General features: G+C 44.1%; 1 protein-coding gene across 2 annotated transcripts in view; it reads right to left on the bottom strand.

Moving 5' to 3' along the window:
* GMDS (GDP-mannose 4,6-dehydratase) overlaps positions 1-12,370 on the bottom strand; it is a 550,131-nt gene that overhangs the window by 413,473 nt on the left and 124,288 nt on the right. The window lies entirely within an intron of this gene.

The following is a 12,370-nucleotide window of genomic DNA, read 5'->3' as shown; positions in this document are numbered from 1 at the left end:
TCCAGCACATCACAGCTGCTTTACATGCACAAACGCAATTCTTACTCGGGTCTCACTGAATATTCACAAGTACACCGTAAGAATGCAAGAAAATGAGTATGACGAGACAACACTTTTTCTCAATGCCTATTTTTTATATAACACATAAAATAGACCTGCCAAGTTTCCATTAAGGATCTTATAAGCAAATGAGCTGACATTATTGAGATTTCTTTTTTAAAATATGGATGGTGTTTAAGCATCAGAATTTTACTAAAAAGTTCTTGCTCGAAGCACTAATTAGTACGCAATTGATGATGTTATAAAGAGTGAATTTTTACTGATTTGTGATTAAAACTCTCTCATCAGGATATTTTTGCTGTCAGCTAAAACATCTTTTACCAAACAATGGATCTACAATGGTAGAAAACTCATCCCCCGCTGAGAAGAAAAAAGAAAAAAAAAAAAAGAAAAAAGAAGAAGGTTCAATGAGCTGAAAAGAAAAATCTCAAGAAAAACAAGGACAACCGAATACCCACACTTTGGAGACCGTAACTTTAATCTCTGGGTCCTGTGCCAACAAAACTGCACCACCAAACTTACCATAAAAAGGGGGGCGGGCTTTAACTCGGTAACTGGAGTCATTAATAACAGAGAGAGAGAAGCAACAGAGGAGACTTTACACAAGCCAACAACAGGAAATAATTTCCTAAAAAGAAAAAAATGTACATCAAATCCGTGTAAAAATTATTCTTCTGGAAAAAAAATAATAAGGGGAATACATCCATGAACTTCAGAGTTCACTCCTAAAATGAAGATGCATCCTGTTCAAGAAAAAGTGGACTTGAGGGCACGGGTGCTAACTTTTCCATGCAGCATCATTGCCTCACAAAACAACGGCATAAGACAAACATATCTTATGAGCATAATCTGACCAATTCCCAAACGCCGCTAGCCTTCCAAATTTCTTTCAGTTAAAAACAATATGGACAGAACAAAGAGACCAGCTAAGGACTAGAAGTACCAGCATTTTGATAATATAGTTCCAAATGGATTCTATTTCATTTTATTTATCAAATGAATTCTATTTCATCAGTAACAGGAAAGTTAGAATAATTGGGGAAAGTAGGTAAATATTACTTAAGGAAGCTGTTATAACGGAAAATTTTCTAAATTTAAGATTTTATAAGATTTTGTCATGTAAACAAATGTATAATCAGCATAAAGTAAGATTGGTTATTAAGATGTCAGTAAACTACTGGGGTCTTCTACAACTCACAAACTATTTTTCTGGTTTGAAAAGAGCATCAAAATAATGTACAAAATGTTTCCATTTTAAAGGTTATACAGAAACTGGAAAAAACTGCAATACTTATTTAACATTCAATTACATATTTAAATTATTTACAAGTTTCTCTCAGGATGATCAGTGTGCCAGTGCAAATTAAGAAAATCAACACGTTGACTTTTTTTGTTTTAAACTTCTAAAACAATGTTCTTCTGTTAGTAAGCAACACAGATCACTTAGATGTGCCTCCTTGAGACACGATTCTTTTGAAACCTAGCAGCTGCAGGAAGTGGTGTTGCAATAAGGTCCTTTTTATGAAAACTCTGGCACCGGAAAGGCCACAGAAAACGATTTGCATGATACTGCCCCACTAAGAGGAGGCACGGGGTCCACACGTCCACAGCGAGCGAGTGCCCGCGGGGCTGGGAGTGCACGCAGGACTTGCCACACACACTGTGTCCCCGCTGACAGGCCTTCTCTAACAGCACAAGTTGATCCAAAACCCCTAAGCAAACAGATCTGAGATTTTAATAAAGACTTGCAGAGAAATTTGCATAGGCATTGTTGTACCTAATTTGAACACTCCAATTTAAACAGACTTTGTCTTCAAGAAAGGTCTGATGGTGAAAATTTTCTTCATGAAATTTCATTTGTTTAATTAGACTGAAACCTTGCAAAATTATTAAAGAATGGTCGCTTTAGAGAAATTCAGATTTTGATGAATTTCTGTGTTTACACACTCACACTTCTATCTGTGCCCACAAAGAAGTTACCACAATGGATTAACACAAAAAAACTACACATACGTGCACAAATATCTTTCCCTATTGATACATGTCACAGCATAGCCATTCAGTCATTAATAACTAACAGGCAATAGCCAGAATGTTTAATGCTCCATTAAAGCAACATCGAGCCCATTACAGTACACAGCAAATGATGCTGGAAGCCACCTTGCACCCTTCCAACCACACTGCTGCCTAACTTCATTGGATGGAAGTGGCTTGGGGGGGAACGGCAACAGACTCTCAAGTAAGCCTTTATTAAGTAGGAGAAATAAATTATATTAAGTGTTATTTTTTGAACTCAGAAATAAGGGAAGGGGGTGTTAGGATATCAGATTTACTAAGAAAATAATTATGTGAGAAATTAAGTTGCTGTCGTAAGAGAGACTTGCCAGACACTGCCTTGAAGCCAGTTGTTCGACACACCTTTAGAATCGATTCTGTGACACACAGATTGTTCTGTGGCTCTAACCGCCTGAAAGCAGATCAGGAAAAATGCCGAGGGGAGGGAGGCAGGGAGTGTTTTCCTGAACAACACCGCCATGGCCTGTGTGGCATTAGGGAGCCCGCACTGTTCTTTGCGTGGTGCAATGGCGAGGTGATCTGACTGCTCAGGACACGTTACAAATCACTGTTCCATATCTCACTTCCTCTCCCTGGATCCCGGTGACTTCATCAGAGCCTCGTGTCTGAGATTCTACCAAACGCGATTCTAAAACCTGAAAACTACCTTGAAAATTTGTGAGAAGCCACAGAAAGGTCCTCAGATGCAGACACATATTAAATATTAATTACAGTGCCGGCTGTCATCTTTTGTGGTAATTGTGTCATTACTGAGGAATGCTAATTAAGACATAAAATGGCTTGCTAATTGCGAATGCATTCTGAAGAAATACATTTGTGCTTGTGCATTTAACAGTGAAGCCAGCCCGGGGACTGGAGCATAACAGACTGCAGTTCTATTTTCTAAAATGCTGACATTTGAGCGAATGTTCCCATGGAATGTTTGCCTGCTTCGTAGACTGACACTTCCTCTTTGTAACTTGCTTAACTGCAAAGGAGACGGGCAGGCCAAGCGCTCCGGTCCCCGCGGGCAGCAGGCCACTGCTTGCCGCTGCAACGTGTGGATGAGTTCTCCGTCACCTCCCTCTCGCCCTGCCGCCCTCAGCCCTTCACTGCCTCTTTATTCTGACATGCATATTATCTTAGCTGATTCCAATCATCTGTCAGGAGTGGGTGACATACCTTCTAGGATTAAACTCTGCCACCTGGGATTTGTCCAGAAATTCAGTGGCTCCTAGCTTCTCCAAGCCTTCTTCAGTCTCCTGTACTCTTGTGTTATCAATAGGAGCTTTCTTATTTTATGTGTAACCGTGCGACACAGGCGGCTCTGCTGATGGAAGCCAGTATGTTGTCACTCATCTTGCACTGTACCTCTCAGGGCGGCCCTGTCTGTGACACTCTGCTGCCATCTATGTGTACGACAGAGCACAACACCCTTCCCAGTGCCACAAGCCCCAGAGTCCAGGTCCTCCTGGGCGACCCAGAGGCCTCAGTCTCAGTGGGCAGCTTGCTTCTACATACCAGAAAGCACAAGGCGGCAAAGAATTTCCACTTCCACTACATTACTGACCATGACCAATAGTTCTTGTCCATTGCTACTGTTGATCACTTTTACTAGATGCGATGATTTTGACAGAATGATCAAAAAATTAAAGTATGAAGTCACTCAAGTAAAAAATTAATTATTGCAAAATTGTAACCTAAGCATCTGGGCAAATGATAGAATGAAATATCATTAAGCCAAAACGCTTTCATAATACTTAACACAGCAAGATAAAAATAGTTTCTGCACACATTGCTTAAAAACCAACAACTCAAATGTTGTGATGTCATATTCAATGATCCTCTGTCAAACCCTCAGACACTTCCTTCCTAGGAAAAAGGGGGCGTACCAGGGCGTCCTAGGGTACCGACCACAATGGCTCTGATTGGGCACAAACAAACGTCAGCATCAAAAGCAAGAGAGAGAGAGGTGAGCCACAGTGGACTAGGAAGCAAAGAACTCCTCTCTACAACACATCACAACGCGTCCACAGCACCGAGGGTGAACAGCAGCAGCCCTGCTCCATCGTGACATCGCCACTAACTCCTGAACAAGTTCCCTAAAGTACGGGACGGGTGCAGGAGGGAGACTTGGGGAAAGGCTTTGCTCTAACGCTCTGCCTCCTCTCCACCAACATAGCTCGTAGCAGTCACAGCACACAGCCCCTCCTCATCAGTGTCATCACCACACAGAGGCCAAGTTCATCCTTTAAGATGCAACAGTTCTGAAGGAATTCTCAGTCTGTTATTCTAACGATGATCTTGGTTAACAGAGTTTTAATATGCCAAACCAAGCCTTTATGTGTAATTTCTTGTACTTAATAAATTCAAATTCATTGTGGACCTTTTAAAATTACAGCTCAAAACTATGTACACATTATGTGTCTTTCAAAGAGTACAATGATTCTTGCACGTCTTAGATGTCAAATACCTTCTGTAAATAATCAAAATCTGATACTTCTATTTTCTTATAAATAATATCTTGCTAGAACTGGCAAGGCTTTCAATTAATGATTCACAGCAGGAATTAATAGAAAAGTGTCATATGTATTAAATTCCTTTGGACTAGAAAGGGTTCAATTTTGCTTTACTATATCAACTCTAAGGATTTAACTTTAATAAGGTAAATTTTATAAATTCCATCTGCCCTAAAAGGAAAAAGTATAAATCATTCTTAACACCAAGTTTCAAAAGAGAAGAAATTTTAATTTCCTAAATATACACACAGCTGGAAGTGATGGAGATAATCAAACTACAGTTATACATAAGATATCAATTATACCTGTGTACTAATTTATGCAAACAATTCTTTAATTGAGTAAATCCTAAAAACCATTTCATTCATCATTAAAAACAGAAAACACATATTTTACATATATTATCTTTTTATCATTTGTGTTTATAAATACATCTAAAAATGAATATTAATATAAGCATTGATATCTAAATAATTTAAACTTGAGTTTCATACGTAGAAAATAATTGTTACAATAATAGTCAATATTACCGTAGATTTTATTTAATAAACAAGTTAGTACTATGGGTAAATTAACAGTGCAAAATCCAACAAACATACCTTTGTGTGGTCCAGCAATTATAAGCAAAATTCCAAACATTATTAGCTGTTATCGAAATTACAATACCACCTAGATCTAATAAACCAGAACAGTCCGTCTGAACAGGGAGAGAACTTGCAGAGGGCTCTCCCTCTCCCACATAAACACTTAATGGACTATAAAGGACTTTTTAGGTGGTTTTAGATTTGAATTCAGTTGTTCAAATCTGAAACAGGCTCCCAAGAAGAATTTAAGCCAGATGACACATAGGGACCCACCGACAAAGCCTGCTCCCACCCACCCTCAGGAAGAGAAGAGGAAAAAGCTGCCAGCTTCCCCTGAGAGCCTTGGGAACTGGCTGCTGCATTTACATTAGCGTAGATTAGTGAAGTTTATACTCCGTAGATATAAACATCAGATTACAAAATGGGAAAGGTTTTATGAAGCAATTTACTCTTGAACAAACTGCACTGGTGACCAACCATATTAAACACCATGGGGACTGTCCCTGCACAGGAGCAACCAGAAAGAGCAAAACCAAATCCAAGCAGCTTTCCCTGAGCAGGGACTCGGCTCACTCACTCCAGCTGTCCAGGGATGTGAACGGCACTCAGCAGATGCCACGTCCGCCCAGCTGACCTGCCAGGGAGCCAGCACCGTCCGTATACACAGAGGTGAGGCCGGCAAGGCAGATGCGCCACATCCACCCTCGGGTTCTCATGCTTGCACACACTGCTGTTGCCCAAGAAAACCTTTATTATTCCAACATCCGTAATTTGATAACAAAACGCAGGGATTTTATGTTGCTAAGGACACATTCAAGAATTCAACTTTCCTAATATTTGGGTACAACCTATTTCAACTTATATATTTATAGCAACAAAATGAGTTAAGCAGACCCACTTAGAGTTATAATGTGTACATGTTAGCATATGTGCAAAAAGGTACTTGTAAAACTTTATTTACTTACAAGTCTTAGAAAACCGTTTTGTTATTTATATTAGCAAACTGACTTGACAAATTCTTTAAAAAAAATTATTACACACATAGGAGCAAACCGCTTATTCTAATCTAACACTTCTGGTTTCCGTGAGTAGCAACATGTATTAGCCTCACATAATTTTTAGAAATCAATTAGCGAACAGTACAAACATTCAATCTACAGAAAAAAATGCTACATTAAATTGTACAATGCTAACATTAAAAAAGTTATCATTCCTGATGAGTTCGTCCTGTACATTTCTACTTTCTCTATGGATTAATTTCATTTCAGTGTCACTGATGCAAAAACACTGTACCTTGCATTGCTGTATTTAGGACTCAGCTACACAAACACTACTCATGACATTAATCATAACCAGTTCCCTTTACCAAGGAAAAAACTGTTTGTACCTCAAAACTACTACACACTGACATTTTGCAAGCTTCTAGGGCCTACTGTCCTCCCAGGCCAACCACACCTTTTGTGGGTGGACATCACTGGGCAAGACAGAGAATTGGAGTGGCCGCGGAGCTGGTTCCTCGGCTGGATAGAGCTTGGCTGCCCATCAGCTGGCACTGCCAAGTGGGCCCTTGTGCAATAAGGGCTCAATCCGGCTCAGCGCCAAGACCTCTGTCACTTCAGAATTCTATGGTCCATGTGATAAAAAACAAAGGGCCTAACATCATTTCCCCTTATGTCACAACAAGCCAGCACAGCAGTGACAGGAATTGCAGGCATTCCAAGGCCGCACACATTCCTGCACAGACTTTCAAGCAGCATCTAAAGGCAGGAAAAAAAAAAAAAAAAAAAAAAACGGGCTCCACTCAAGCAGAAGGGGCCGTCACCGGTCCAGTAACCTCAGTCCACCCAGTTCTCGGGGTGCTTTGCCTCGTGCAGGCTGAGCGATGAGCACAGAGCACCTGAGGCTTAGAGTAGGGGAAGGGACGGGGAGAAGTCCATGCATCTTCTGTTGCTTTAGCTACTACAACCACCACTCCCTCAGGAGAGCACAACAGAGCGACTACTCCCTACTGCAAATTCAGGAGCGCAACCCAGAGAGGATGCCATCGCAGGGAATCTTGGGCAGATTCAGGGGCAGGTGAAGATCTAGGGAAAGTGTCAGGTGAGAGCCATGGCAGCGGGAGTGACCAGCTGAGGCAGGAGCTTGTGGTGTGAGAATGCGGAAGCTTAGAAAGAAAGGCTGAGTGCTCTGCCAAGGTCATGCAGCTGACCAGTGACCCCAGCGGGACTGGACGCCAGGGAGAACCCCTAGCACCGGAGGCGACCTGAATGTGGGATGCGGAAGTTTTGAACATGTCCCAGGAATTCCAAGGCCAGCTCCCGACAGGGGAGCCCTGACCTGCACTGTTGACTCCTCATGAGCACGTCCCTGTCTTGTGTCTCCCCATCACCCCCTGTTAAGTGGTGGGCCTGGTGAAAGCTGGCCGTGGGAGACGGGAGGGAGATGGCCCAAGGGTGCGACTGTGGTGACTCTGCTATCCATACCCCAGAGGGGGCAGAGGGGGGCAGGAGGGCCAGGCGCCGACCCACGGTTACGGATGTTCCAACTAGCAGCAACAGTCATGCTCCCTGCCCACTCCTCATATCCCAGCTCCACTCACACCTCCCTGCCAGGCTCCCCGGGGGCCAAAATAAATAAATGAGCAAGCAAGAGCAGAGAGGAACAGTCCATCTCTGCTGTTTGCTCCAAGGTTTTAATGGGCTGCCCCCTACCCATGCTATAATTACACGGTAAGGGGTCATGCTGTTGCAATTTTGTTTTGTTCTATAATTGGGTTAGTCAGGCAACTAACCAGATGTTCAGCTATAGGCACCTGCCCTTCTTCACCATAACGCAATTCATCCAACGCATCCAGGCCCCCACCAGCGCTGCAATCCCAGCCGCCCCAGAGCTGCAGGCTCTCTGGGGAGGAATACCGGGCTAGTTATCAAGCTACACATTTCAACTCTCACAACTGTGAGGAAGAGGGGAAAAAAACCCACTGGAGATGACTTTTTCTTTTTTAAACTTGGATCATTAAATTGTTCAGGCCTTTTCCCCGGGGCCAACGGTTTAATTCCCAGGCCTGTTTTCATTCCCGGCTTCACTCCTGGGACTGGTTTTTCTCTGTTTCACCAGTCCGCAATGCTAACTTGGGGCACGGCCACTGCCGCACTCACACCTTGGCCCTGGTTCAGCCCCGCTCCGAGAGCAGCTTCCTGAGCTGAGCGTCCTGCCAAGAGGGCCGTGCAGGCCCAGCGTGCTCAGCTCCCATGCTCGGCGGCCGCAGCCATTCCCGCACGACGGCCAGGAAACCCCAGCTCTCGTGGGCACAGACGTGCTCCAGGAAACTTCGTGGGCTCTTGGGCCTATGAACAAGCTGATGTGAAATAAAACGAAACAACAGAAAACTGAAAGGAAAAGCAATAAAGATAAATTACAGGGTTAGAAAGTTTAGTTATTCACGCTGAATAAAAGAAATGCTGAGTAAAAGACCTAACCATCCTCCACACGGCGGAGGGATTGAAAAATCCTTCTTAAAATCAAAGAGCAAGTGACTGGGGCCACTAAAGACGCAAGGAGACAAATGAGCTCGAGGAAACCCTGAGACTTCTACATCGGAAGCTCTGCCCGCCAGAGAGGGTCTGCCACCTCTGGAAGCATCTCAGCCACAGAACATGGAGACCGAAGTCGCGGCCCTCGACTGGCCCATGAGCAAAGGCTGAGGCTGCATGGGAGACTTCAAGAAAACCCACAGTGTTTCTGAAGTTCCCTCCAGCTCGAACAGTCCATGACTACAGAATTCTCGTTTCTTTGGAAAAAACTCAGAACAACTTCAACAAGGCACTGTGAAACAACAGGGCAGGGCAGGAATACATGGTGCTCAAAATCCTCCTGCAAAAACGATGGTTTCTGCCACGAGGCAGGACAATCAGGGACCTGGGAGGCAGGGTGAACAAACTCAAGGCGACAGAGACAGGTGAAAAACACGATTATTTAAACAGCTAAGAGATAAAAACAACACCCAAAAAGAAGGATTCCAAAGACATTTCCTTCTTCAGAATGGGCAGTACTGCTTATTAAGTGATTTGTTCCTGCTTGGCTGTGTCATCAAGCGTGGTCCAGCTGCTTTTCATGACTAGTCCGTTTCAGTCATCTCACTTTCTCCCACGTAAGATCAAATCAGCCTTTCAATGACCTATTTCATGAGTCATAATTTTTCTGTTTATGATTCAGAAAAATGTCTTCAGTCAGGACTTCCCAGACTGCTGTGGGTTTATTCCAAGAACCAATTTCATCTCCATTGGTTTCCTACAGGAAACCAGACCAACTTCCTATTATTTTATTTTCCTTACTTTTAGCATACCATAGCCCACAGCAAATTAACTGCAAGTAAGAGTGATAGAAGACTTTCTCCCTGACAGAGAAGCCAACACAAACAATGTCCAGTCCACAAGTCACAGATTCACAACTGAATGCAAAATGTGCTAATATTAGAACCATTTGTCAAACAAAGCACCAAAGTGTAAGAATTTAATTCATCTTCATTGCAAGCATTCCACTGTCAGAAAGAACTCCTTCCTTGGAGAAGGAAAGAAAAAAATCTATTGTCTACAAATACAATAAATGCCACAAAGTTGCTTGTTACAAAAAAAGTTAACTAGAAAGAATAAAATGTTTCCGAAACTAATACTCTTAACAAGCTGCTGGGAATGAGGCAAACAACTGGAACCAAAATGCTGACCCTTGGAAGGGTCAGAGAACAAGGGGCGGGCCAGCCATCATCACAGCCCCCTTCCCACAGCCACTGCTCCCATGACTAAGCATTTGTCTTTCCTTAGACAAGCATAAATAGTGGTGTAAAACACGGGGTTTGAAAAGGAACACTACAAATGGCTTTTACTCACACTGTTTGTCTAGAATGCAACGAGTATCCAGGACATTTTTATTCTCAGACTACCCATTACTTGGAAAGAGAGAGAGAGAGAGAGAGAGAGAGAGAGAAAGAGAGAATGGGAAGTACTTTGGGGCAAACAAGCATATACCCAATTCTCTTCAGATGTCTTCCACTCTCATCAGTCCTAGCTGTACATGTCGTTTTCCAAAAGTTCACCTAGCCATTAAACAGCAAATAACTGGGCTATTTCAGATCAAGCCCTAAAGTTGATATTTTGAAGAAAGAAGCTCTGAAAAGAATGCAGTTAAGGGACAAATCTTGAACATGTGAACCAATTCATAAAATCGAAAAGACTGAAGCCTTGGTTCTCAAAGAAGAGTCCCTGGGCCAGAGGCATCGCTGCCTGGACACACTGCAGCTCTGGAAGCCTAGGACCCCAGCCTGGACTCCAGGACCAGCCAGCAGCAAGTGAAGCCCACCACAGCTTCATCCACTGTGCCTCCTCATCCTGCTGGCGAACCCTGCATCCACATTGCCCTGAGGCCTCCTGACTTCTAAGCCCTCTCCACTCTCTCTCCTTCCATCCCAGCACTAACGTGCTCTCTCGGAAGGCTGCACCGTATCTCTAGCCCAACCACCGATGCCTGTGACCTTGGCCTGGCCCCAGGTTCATGCCTTCCTGCCTGAAATGGCCTCACCTCTAGACCTTCAGGACACACTTCCACCCGCCACCACTCCATCTCCCGTGTTCTTGCCATCGGCCCTGCTCTGCCTCGTACCACCCTCTGGACACAGGCATGTCTCAGGAGTTCACCCCGCAGGCGTTTACTCCTCCTTCTCCAGCTGCTACTTGGCATTCCAAGGACTCCAAGAGGTGAGGTTACACCTCTGTACCCCAAATCGCTCTCAAACTTCACAGTGTATTTTAACCTACCTCATGACTGGCATTGTCTGAATGCCCCAGTATGACAATAAATGATGTTCCCTTCACCCTGCTGCCCACAGTCCCTCTTCAGACTCTGTACCTGCCAGCACTGGTCCCCAATGCAGGGAGCACTGACTCGGCTAGAGCACCACCCTGGTAACCACGTGAGTGCATATGAAGTCAGCTACACCAGGCACCAGCTCTGGCTTCCTCGCCCCTCCCCTCCCACTGTTCCCGACACCACCATCCTCATCCAACAGCTCCCTATCTCTTCCAAGCCCTGTCTGCAGCTCACTTCTGAATCCACTCCTCTCCCATTCAAGCTCTGGAGCAGCCGCCCAGATGCAGCCCAGCTGCTGGCCTAGCTTCCCCTGCCACGTCTCCTTGACTTCTTTCAGACAGTCCAGAAGGCTCCTCATGCTGCAAACACATCCCAGGTTCTCCCACAACCTGTTCTTACCTTCAGCTTACCACCTCTACCTTAAACACCAATTCCTCACTAAGTCTGTCAAGGTCTTCCTTATAACCCAGGACCAGGGCCAACGTCAATTTCTCGTGGAAACCTCCCAGACCTCCTGACACAGAAGTTCTCTCTCACTCTCCCCTAAAGACTCAAACGCATCCACAGCAGCCACACACTGCCATGCTAATGCTGACCTCCCCCATGGCAGAAGCGCAGTTCACACACCTGTTCGTCCTCCACCGTACCATGCGTGATAACCTTGTAAGAGGCATGCACTCAGTAAATATTTATCCAAGGATTAAAGGACCTGCAAACCCAAATTCTTACATGAGCATCATTTCTGCCTATTAACTGTCCTGCAGGAAACCTAGCCAAAACACAATTAAAACAGATACACTTTACAAAACATATCAACTTACAAGGAGTCAACTCAAGCACCTACACTTTCTACTACTTCCAATACTCACTATTCCATTACGTGCTCTCTAGTCTCACTGCAGCTGAGAAGAAATGTAGCATATTTCTGGATCACAAATATGTTTTGGAGAAAGGAAAGACCCGCCCATTTAAAACTAAAGCGAAAGGGGAAGCCCTCCTATTAATAAGCCTTTATAAAATGCACGGCATCTTCCTGCCATGCCAGTTTATAGCTGCTGGAGGTGATAAACTCTCTGTGATCACAAAGGAAACTTCTTAATCTTAAGGAAATTGAGTAACAGAGCGTTCTTTACAAAACACATTCTGTTTTGTCTGGAAGACACCCTCGCAGCTGGCCAGGAAGGTCAGGAAGCAGCCCAGTGAATCATGATGGGGAAGATGGGCTGACCGCCTCACCTAGGGAATAAAGAGGTGTGCACTGCTGGGATGAGAAGTGGGCCACGGCCATGC

The sequence above is a fragment of the Ochotona curzoniae genome, unplaced genomic scaffold (assembly GCF_017591425.1).
Source record: "Ochotona curzoniae isolate NIBS_2020 unplaced genomic scaffold, NIBS_Ocur_1.0 contig_4064, whole genome shotgun sequence".
In the NCBI taxonomy this organism is placed as follows: Eukaryota; Metazoa; Chordata; class Mammalia; order Lagomorpha; family Ochotonidae; genus Ochotona; species Ochotona curzoniae.
This window is presented reverse-complemented; position numbering and strand designations above follow the sequence as displayed.